Source organism: Centruroides vittatus, unplaced genomic scaffold, assembly GCF_030686945.1.
Source record: "Centruroides vittatus isolate TY-2023 unplaced genomic scaffold, ASM3068694v2 scaffold_1614, whole genome shotgun sequence".
In the NCBI taxonomy this organism is placed as follows: domain Eukaryota; kingdom Metazoa; phylum Arthropoda; class Arachnida; order Scorpiones; family Buthidae; genus Centruroides; species Centruroides vittatus.
This window is the reverse complement of record NW_027122684.1, coordinates 108342-119948: the sequence shown is the minus strand read 5'-3', so window position 1 is coordinate 119948 and position 11607 is coordinate 108342.

Below are 11607 nucleotides of genomic sequence, written 5' to 3'. Positions count from 1 at the left end.
GTACACGGAAAATAATATTTTCGTCTATTTTCCACTAACTTGCATTCGTTCATGCATTGCACACATTTTTTGTCTATCTAAAATCAAACCTTCATGTTGCAAAAAGCTCCCAAAATTATTTCGCGATAACAAATGTCAATAGGACTATACATAGATCAAAGAATACAAACAAAACGAAAAAATCATGAATGAGTCTCTTAATCCGCGTACAAATGACTTGCTTTGGCACGAGAGAGAAAATTTGTACAGATAGTTCGAATTTACCTATGTATATATTCTGCCAGTAATTTTCGATTAATATAAAGTGTCAATTTAAGGAACGCACGATTAGTTCTCTCAAACAAAATCACATGCGGCGATGAGCGCTCAGTAATAAACTTAATCTATACATTTTATCTAACACACTAATAATTTTATATATCGTAAAATGAATTAATACGCATTTTTCTTTACGGCTGGTTCTACTTGGTAAATGAAATCGATTTTATCTATTTTATGATATTATAACAACAATACTTTCTTAAAAGATTAATTTTAATATATAAATCACCTACGTAGAATTTACAAGTAAATTAATTTAATTTATATTGTGAAACCACTTTTTTTTTCTTTTTTAAAACCAAAAATAAACAGATTTTTAAAATCAGGTACACACTTTTTTAAATATTCAATTGTTATCACAATTTTTAAAATACAATTTCCATATATTAATTTAAAATGAAGATCTTGTAAAGTTTTACGATCATTACATTTAACACATTCTTTTGATTAATCCTGTTTATTTACATGTAAAAGTTTTCTTACCAGTTCTATTCGATTTCTTTTTAATAAACAATTCTTTCTTTAATTTACTGTCGTAGTGAACGTTTTCATTACTAGCATAGATGACAATAGCTGTTTAGGGTCGAGTTATAAACTCCGTATCGTATCCTTATTGCCGTACCGTATTCCGTAAGAAAAATTTGGATCGATCAAAGTTTTACGGTAGGGATATGGAGAATTGACCAACTGCGCATGCACTAGGTCGCCGACAGTCGAATGAGTCGATATACAATCGGAAGTTGTGCCGGAAGCAACCGACGAAACTTTGACAAATCGGTTTAAACGTAACTTTTACCCGACAGATAGTACTTTTACCCGTAACTTTTACCCGGAATTTATAGACAGATAAAGTATTATTTAAAACAACTTTTTTAATTGCAGATAAAAAAAACCAAAAGAAATTTTCATGTAAATACTGTAAGAAGAACTTCACAACTAAACATAATTTACGCAGTCATGAAAGAATACATACAGGAGAAAAGCCTTACACTTGTGACGAGTGTAAACAGAAGTTTAGAGAAAAGAAAACCTTAATTAATCACCTTCGCACCCATACTGGAGAAAAGCCTTACAGTTGTGATGAATGTAAACAAAAGTTTACACAAAGGGGAACCTTAATTAATCACCTTCGCACTCATACTGGAGAAAAGCCTTACAGTTGTGATGAATGTAAACAGAAGTTTACACAAAAGGGAACCTTAATTAATCACCTTCGCACCCACACTGGAGAAAAGCCTTACAGTTGTGACGGTGTAAACACAAGTTTACAGGAAGGGAAAATTTAATTACACATCTTCGTATCCATACTGGAGAAAAACCGTAAGAATGTCAATTATGTCTAAAGAAATTCATTCGAACCGGAGATCTGAAAAAACATTACAAAATTCACAGTTAGAAATAATTTTCCTTCGAAACTTATTTTCATTTATATATACTTCATAATCAAAAAATTTAAGCAAAACAGATGATTTTAATTTTAAACCAGTTAAGTTTTTTGAATGTTTTGAAAATTTCAACTAAAACATTACAATATTTATATTCAGAATTTTTTTCGAAATTTATAATTCTATAAAAAATACAACTTTTTCGTTAATGTATGGAACTCAGTATTTCGTACCGCACGTGGTTTTATAATACATTTTAAAGTTCTTGGATATCCTGAAATGTTCTAATTGTAATTTTCTGTTTGAATATACAGATCAGAGTTTAGGTATAAGTTTGTTGGATACAAGTTTTCCACTTAATGAATTTCATTATCATAAATTCATATCAATACCTGAATTGTTAATGTGTAATTAAAATGTTATGTAGAACGTTCTTGAATAAAAAATTGTTTCATCGATACTTGCCCGTATTAATTACAGTTAATACTAATTTATTCGATCAATAATCTTGTTAATTAGAACTCGAATTGTTCGAAATTTCGTGAGTTCGTAACTACTTTATTCCCATGCATGGATGTAAATTTACGTATTAAAGAATTTGGGTAGTTCGAAATTCGAAGTAAAAATCTCTCCGAATAGTGATATTGTGTACATTAACTGGTTCTTTTAGATAGAATTGCTTCCACACTAAGAAAACAATAGACCAATAACATCTCTAATGTGCTAAATATGAGTTCGGTTTTACAGTAACACATTTTATACTGTCATCTTATTCTTTTATCTCATAAAATACGGCTGCTTTTCGGTATTTCAAATTTGGGCTACGAGTAAGATATTCGTAGGTCTGTAGGCTACTACATTTTGAACCAGTTTAAATATAATTTGAGCTACATTTCGAGGAATTCTGCTTTACAATTTATAAAACCGATCTGACAATCTGTGAGATTTTCACAGGGGACGTGTTTGCTTATTCGCAGTTTATTCATGCCATTAATTGGTAATTAACGAAAATAATGTTCTACGGTGCCGTATTTCGTTTCTGGTTTGAAAATATAAATAACTGATGATTAAAATTTTCGAGAATCAAATGTTCTTAAGCAATCTTCAAACCGTAGTTAGACGTAATAAATACATTGCCGTATATTGTAAAGTATTCTTTTAGTTTTCGTCAAATTTCTGCAATAATGTTAATCAAATGTGTAATTTATGTACATTAGGCCTTGACTTAACATCAATTTTTCACAACTGATTTCATGAGAGTACTGATTATAAATTATTATTGAATTAATCACAGCGAAATAGCAATTAAATGTGAAAACAAATTTTAATTTAAAGCCGTGAAATTTCTGTAACATAATTTAGTTGCAATCTTATATTTATTTAACGAAACAAATGTTTATGAGGTAGAGATTTGCGAAAAGAAATGACTCACTTTAATGCTGGCATACAGTAAAAACTAATTCTTACAAACAGAACAAATAATAAAAAAATAATTGTAACAATTGAGTGTGGTATTACACAAATTCAAAAATAACCTTTTGCCTTTTATAATAATTTAATAATATTTAAAATTATTTTCGAATACAATCTCATGACATGACATAACACACAACTTTGTAAATTATGACTGCCGGAAAATAGGAATTTTTATGAATATTAAAATACTTTATTAAATAGTTTAAACCGAGTTATTTTATGCCAATCTACAAAAGCATTTCGGTATTAAAAGAGAATCGTAATAATTACACACGTGTTAATATTAATTATAACTATTTTAAGCGTAGCTTATATAGGCTTATATATATATTAAAATTAAAGGTATGTTTGATTCTTTTCGTTAAAAGTAGCATCTTCTACAATTCCTGATTAAAATCTAACAGATTTATGTTTTATAGTTTCTTTAAATTGAGTTTATTCCGAATATTAATAACTGCGTAATGAAAAAATTTGCTAAGCGTATTTATAAGTCTGTATTTATTATTTACATAAATTAATACCGATGTATTAATGACAATAATTATTTATAGTAAGTTAAGTTTTCAGCTGAAATCGAAATTATAAAAGTAATTTCAACAGTATTTAATGGTTCATTATCTTTCGTTTATTTAAAGACCTACCGAAAACAATTGTGTTGTTACACGGTTTAGATATAATTAAACTAATCCCATTCACAGCCGGCTGGAGTTGATTGTAATGATGACGTGCATATGCTATTTACAGCACGAAAAATAGATTTAGAAATCACCAAAAATAGTTCGAATTTCTGCAACTAGACGAAAATATGGCGCTTCAAGTACAAAAAGTTATTTATTTCATATGCTCGACATATCATCAATGTATAAACTTATATTAATATTGATACGAAATCGTGAAATTTATTACAAAATGCATTACATAGAAAGTTGTTGGTACTTGGTGTTTGATCTGCCCTTCTCAAGTTTTTTGCTGTATTTGTCGACGATTTTCATCACTCAGAAAGCGGAAAGCTACATACTTTTTGTCTGCTGTTATTAGAACAGTTCGGTGGAGAGCAATCTATCATATTGTTTTTGAAAGTAAAATTTAAACCAAAACGGTTTGTAACATTCGATCAAATGTCACAGTTTTATAATTAACGGTTGATAACATTCGATCAAATGTCACAGTTTTATAATTAACGGTTGATAACATTCGATCAAATGTCACAGTTTTATAATTAACGGTTGATAACATTTGATCAAATGTCACAGTTTTATAATTAACGGTTGATAACATTCGATCAAATGAGGATCCTGAGATAGTCATAGAAACGAAAAACCAAGTCGATTTAACAGATTTTGCAATGTCGAAGCTTAATTTTATGTCCAATTCTTTCTTTGTCGTTGAATACAATCTGTGAAGTTTATCATACGCTAGTTTAACGTAGCTTTTATCGTCTAATTTTAAGAAACGCTTTAAAAATAAAATTATTACTTTTACTGTAATTACTGATATTCTAGAGACTCCGAACTCCAATCGCAACATGTACCCTGGAATTTTATTGTATAACATGAATATTTTTTAAAATATAAAGCAAAGACGATTTCCAGTTTATCATAGTAAGTGATTGCCCATATAGGAGCGGCGTTGAGTAATACGTATGAAATCATTGAACGAAATAATTTTATATAAGTAGAAGCAGAGTTAAGTTTTGCTCTTGAGAAAATAGGCCATATAGAACCTATTGCCATTTTAGCTTTACGTATACTGTGGTTTTTAGCTTGTAGGAATTGTCTGGCAGACGAAAATAAAACTCTCAAGTATATGTAATTTGAAACAACTTGTAAAGGTTGGTTGTTCAGAAACTATTTTTCTCTGGATGACATTCGACCTCCCTCCTTGAATACCATTAGCTTTGTTTTTGAAACATTTATAGTTAACCCATAGTCACGGCAAAATTCCTCTAGGATTACAATTTTCTTTCGTAGCATTAGTGCAATGTTAGCAAAAATTACAGTGTCATCGGCGTACATTAGTGCATGTAACTCAACTCGATCAGAAAGAAATTCCAGGTAAACCAGATTTAGTGAGTCGGACTATCAGACCATTGACATACAAATTAAAAATCAGCAGGCTTAAAATCTATCTCACTTTGCAAAACTTTTATGCCGACACCAAATGAATCGGTTGTTTCAGATAATATTTTCACTTTTGCAGTGGCTTTAGAATATATGTCAATCACAAGACTAAGAAACTGTTTATTTAAACCCATTCTTTCTAATAGAGCCCATAAAACTTTATGATTGACGGTGTCAAAGGCAGATCGAAAGTTACAAAAACAGCATAACGCTTTTTTTTCTTTTTTTTGTAATTTTAACTGTATCAGTTCGTTTAAGATAAATATTTGTTTTTGACAAGATCGGCCAGGTCGAAAACCCGCTTGGTCCTAATATAAAATCTCATATTTAAATATCCATTTGTTTAGTTTTTTATTTAATAAAGAAGTAAATAGTTTCCCAATTACAAGTACCAAGGAAATAGGACGATAATGTTTTAGATCAGGGGTGTCCAACCCAAATCAAGATTGGGCCGTTTTGTAAATTTATTTTAGTTCGCGGGCCAAGACAAAAAAGGAAAATCGAATTGATTCCGAAAATTGGAATCAATTGGGGACTGGGGTTGTTCAGATTAGGGATTTGTTCCGATTACGGTTTATGTACGAAAAAATATATTAACCTGTCCGATGTTCAAATTTTTCTCCCTTGCGTGTCGCTTCGTGTTGAATTTTCTCCGTTTCGATCGTTTAAGCCTGACGAAAATTTTTATAATAATAATCGAGGCTATCGTATCGTTAAAAATTATTTCTGCATTTTGTACAAACAAAATAAATATATTGAAGAATATAAAAACATGAAAATTATACTTTAGAAGTAAATTTAGTATCAAAAACGTTCGATTCAGCACGACACAGTCCGACTGAAAATCGTGCCGATTACCGGCGATTCCGATTACCGGGGTGCCGATTTACGAGTCTCTACTGTATTTTGAATGTGAACACAAATTGTATGTCTACCAGAAACTTGCAGTATTTATGTGGATTTGTTTAGAATTTTTACTGCTTGGAAATTTTACTTAACGAAAGTTTTGAATATTCAACCAAAGTTGGCGGGCCGCACGGGAAGTCACATCGGGCCGGATTGTGGCCCGCGGGCCGTGAATTGGACAGCACTGTTTTAGATCATCATAATTCACTAATATTACTTTGAACAAACATTAAAATAAATTATTAAGGTATATTTGATAAAATGCGCAATTTTAACTAAGGTATAAATTATGAGTTCATGGCAAACTTTTTGACTATAAATTTCCAAGCCAATAATAGGTTTTCTGCATCCCTTGCATTTATACCTTCCAGTTCGTTTTTAAAATTTTAATTTTCTCAGCAGGCTTTGCTACATGACCAAGGACCGCTGAGAAAATCGAAATTTATATCAAATATATTATTTTTAAAACATTTTAAACTAAAGTGATTTATACTGATCGTTCCGCTCAAAACTAGCTAATTTAATTAAGCCAGAAAACACTAAAGCGTACTGTACATTAAAGATATAAGTTTACTAAGGATTTTATGTGAGAAAAAGACTAACTTTTATTTGTTCGAAAAAGTCGCTACAGCTTTCACTTTACAGCAGTCACAGTGACAACTGGAAGGCTGTAAACAATTTCCTGCTATCTAAAGTAAAGGACTTTTAGTACAGACTCAGAGGATATGGACCCACAGAAAAACCGCAAAATTTTACGTCTGATTAAAAAGGATTTTACTATTTTTTGAATGTGTTCCCAGAAAGCTAATTTAACATCAAAAATGACACCTGCTTTACTAAACGTTTCAACGTAATTTAACTAATGATTTTTGAAATATATAGGCAGAAGGTGAGAATCGCGAATTAATAAATAGCTAATTATAACAATTCTCGGAATATGAATATTTAAATTATGCGCTGTGAAGACCGGAAGTATAGCCTAGTATTTAAGTCGGTTTGTAGAAATAATGGATGATTATTCAGAATTTTAAAATCGTCTGCGTAAGCTCTTACCTTTGAAAACAGAATATATTGTTAAATAGGTTATTAGTATATGCTGAGAAAAATAAGCTGCTTAGTACAAAACCTTGAGAAATCCCACATATTTGTGTAAAATTAATTCAAAATCATTTAGGCTTATTGTAAAATAAGCCTGTTGTAAAATAAGCCTGAGTTTTTATAAAAGTAGTTACTGTATTTAACGTATTATGGAACATCGGATTTAAGTCGAAATAATTACGGAGTAAGTTTAACATTAACAATAGTTTGGAGTGGAAGAAATCAAATGCCTGAGATATGTGTAGAGAAAAGGAAGGTATTGTGGAATAGTAGGGAAATATGGAATACCGAGGTTTTGGCTCTGTTTGTTGCTACTATCACTTGGGAATACCATAAACTACTCAAGAAAGACTCCTATGATGCAGTGCAGCGAGAATTGACCGCTTGTTGTTGTCGTAGCACTCGCTACAGAACAAAGTGTGTTTTGTGATTTACAAGAGTTTTTGCAAGCAAGATTTCAAACATTTTAACCTACTAGTATACATGTGACTTGAACATTAATGTCAAGCTTAATGTACACTAAAGGAATTGTAGTTCGTTATACTGTAGTCGTTTTTTAGCTGACAATGTTTTTTCCATCACTGTAAAGGTTCATTTTTCAAGATGGCGTGTCGGGTATTATGGAATACTAGGTATTTCATAATATCCGACGTAAGAGTATAGTATTTCATATAAGTGGAAAACGAAGACGCTGAATGTATCTTCTGTAACGGAAAATTCTCCGAAGATCAACGAGGGGAAATTTATTTCAAATTTCAATGCTTCAGCTGTTATGTGAACTCTCCTTGACTGTACCGAAGCAGAGAAAGAAAATTATATCTGTGACTTTCTAAATAGACTTGAATCAGAAATGAAATGCACATTTAAGATTATATGGTTTTTATAGTTAAAAATAACCTGTTTTATGACGTATAATTAGTTTTTAAATGGTTTAAACCACCTATTCCATATTACCCGACTATTTCATAACAACTTCCATTTGTGACTTTTTATAAATAATTTTTTTTTATAACAACAAAATAAATAGTATTTTTTTACAAGCGACAGTTTATTACAACTAGTTATAGTATGTATTCATGATAATTTTGGGGATTTTAAACAAAAACCAGTAAAGTTATTTTTAGAATTGTAAATGGTATTCCATAATACTCTCCTCTCCTCTACATATGCTATATAAGCAACACCTTTTCTCTTAGAATTTTTTAAAATTAGTTGTGTTCTTTTAAGTGAATTTGTACAAGTTGCGTGATTTCGTCTTCCACATTGTTGGATAAAATGTAATTTATAAGTGAATTTGCTTATATAGTTTTTGATAAAAACATATTTCGAATACTTTTAGCATGGCTGACGAAATTGTCATACGTGTACATGTTATTTTATTTTATCTTTGCAGATTCGCTTTAAATATCGACAAAAAGTATTGCTTCAGAACACACTCACGTCAGAAGAGCAACAAAATAGTTTTGATGGTATTACAGATCAAAAAGATTCTATTTTTATATAAAATAATTACTGGATATTATCTGGAATATAATTAAGACTATAATGAGACTTGTTTAGTTTGGAAATTGACTCTTTGAGCTCGGTGAAAGAAGAGGAAATAATCAGTTTTTTCCATATTATTCTAAATGTAATATGTTTTGTAAAACGTAAAATGTTTTTCTGAAGTTTTCTATTTTTGGCCCATACATTTTATATGGTCAGTGTTTATATATTTATTTATTTCGTATACTGGCACAATGAAGTGACGCTTAATCGACACTGGAGAAGTTTTCTATCTTTTTTAGTTAGTACGCTATTTTACATATGCGTTTCGGGCGTTTGCCCCTCTTCAGCTAACTAAACATAAAAAAAAGATATAAAGCAACATAAGAAACTACAAATTTAACTATAAACCGAACATAAAAATTATTTCGCAACTATTTATTTATTATTAATAAAATTGCATATTTATATTGATTTTGATATAACTAGAAAGTATCTCGACTTAATATTTGAAGCCGGTTCGCAACCAATTTATTAAATAGAACACGAAAATGCCCTCTAAACTTTCGTTTTCGGTAGAAAATGATCATCATCTTTTGTTCCTTCTAAACCACTTGACTACGGATCGACTCATGAAATCACGTGTTTCGACATAAAGTCCGCGTACCAGATAAAAACCAATATCGTAGAATATAAAGTTACGTCATAAGGCCGTTTTAGCCAATTTCTAAGATATTCCGGATATATGTCATACGAATGTCAAGCGGCTGTTTCACAACAGTTAGCAAGAAAAGAAAATTTTGCAATTGCAATATTTTTGTTATTCTGTTAGGCCGAAACTCCACTAGCGTAAAAACGGGTGTAAAACCCCTCGCCGTAAAAGCCTTTAATCGCGTGTACATGATATTTTACGCCTGAGCAGGTCGTAAAACCAGTGTAAAAGCGAGTTGAGCAGTGTTCAACTTTCGACGCGAATACGGCCGTAAAACGGTACCATCCACCAATCAGCAGTCAGTGAAATCTGGGTCATTGTGACACGGTGCGGAAATGGCGGAAAACGAGCTTTTGTGTATGTTCTCTCGTGGCTACTCTAGAATAGATCTGAAAAGATTTATCGAAAACATCCAAAAGTATTCATGTATCTACGACAAGAGGTATCCCAATTATAATAATGGATGCCTAAAACACGAGATATGGATGGCCAAAGGAAAATCCTTCAATTTCGAGTATATAATAAAAAAGCTAACTTATAAGCGCTGTATATTATCTTAATAACACGATATTAAAAGTTAATATATAAAAGTAAAGATATTATTTTTATTACATTTGTAATTATAGTATAGAAAAAAACTCTTAGAATATAATCATTGTCTTTATATCGATGTATCACGTATACAACCGTACAGGCGTTACTTCGACAGTACCGTCGCCGTAAAAAGTTCGTTAGCAGGACCTCGACCGCAAACTGAGCGCATACGCAAATAGGTCACGTGATTAAAAGTTTTTACGGCGAGGGGTTTTACGCTAGTGGAGTCTCGGCCTTATGGGATAGCCAGAAAAATTGAGGTACTTTCTGCATTACAACCACTAAGATGTCTGGTGCAGGGATACGATATAGTCTATCTGCTAAAACATTTAAAGATAAGGACTGTTTTATTTGTAAGATATTCCTTTCATAAGATGTTTTTAGTTGCAAAGTTTTAATAATAGATTGTACTCAACAGTGAACTGAATAGTGTTACCACCCGTCCTGTTTTCACCCGGACATTCCGGGAATTGACTCACTGTCCGGGTAAAATAATTTTGTCCGGGAATTTCGTAGAAATTGTGAAATTACGATGAAACAAAGTTCTTGCAAATATTTTTATAAATTTACACCATTTGAACAGCAAAAGACCTCACACTCACTACTGAAACTCATCTGCCATTCCATCATATCATATTCTGTTTACGCTGACGTGTGACGCGCTGCCTGTAGACCTTTTCTTTAATTTTATTTTGCTTGTACTGTACGTCTGTACACGTCTTCTATGCTGCTAAATTATCTGTTCTTTCTTAATTTAGGTTATACACATTATTCCTACGCAAGTCCGTAATAACTGTATCTGATTTAGAAGCGGCATGTACTGTACAGTACAGCACGTTATTCTTCGCATTGTAAAATGACATTGCGCATGAGTCAGGCACTCCTGTTGGAATAAACCTGACCTGCCATCCGGGACAGCGATTTTGTAAACGTGGCAACAATTCAAGTGGATGTATTTTCGATTATCATATTATATGTTACTCCGAGATGTAATGGTATGCCTTTAGTTATCATAATGGAAAAATATGTAATATAAAAAATTTATATTTGTTCTATTGTGTAGCCGATCGAGGAGGGGCTATGGCCCGAAATGCGTCTCGGCAAATAAAGTTCTGGAATAAAAAGTTGATGATGAAAACTGCCAAGTGTCTAAGAATACACCAACTAGTGACAATGAACGAAATATTTTAATTATATAATGAATACTGTAATGTTTCTTAGAAAATACTTTTTGGAAATTGGAAAAACATCATTTTAATTTAAAACCAGATTTGCTTACATCTTTCGATCATTTACACATGATTAAGATTCACATGGCTTTTGTCTGTGACATGTGGGTCCGAATGTGTCTAATTAAGTTTGAACTTACTGCAAACTTCTTTTTTACACTCATCACAACTGTAAGGTTTCTCTCCAGTGTGGATTCTACGGTGTGCAATTAAGTTTCCCTTTTGTGTAAACTTCTTGTTACACTCGTCACACATGTAAGGCTTTTCTCCAGTGTGGATTC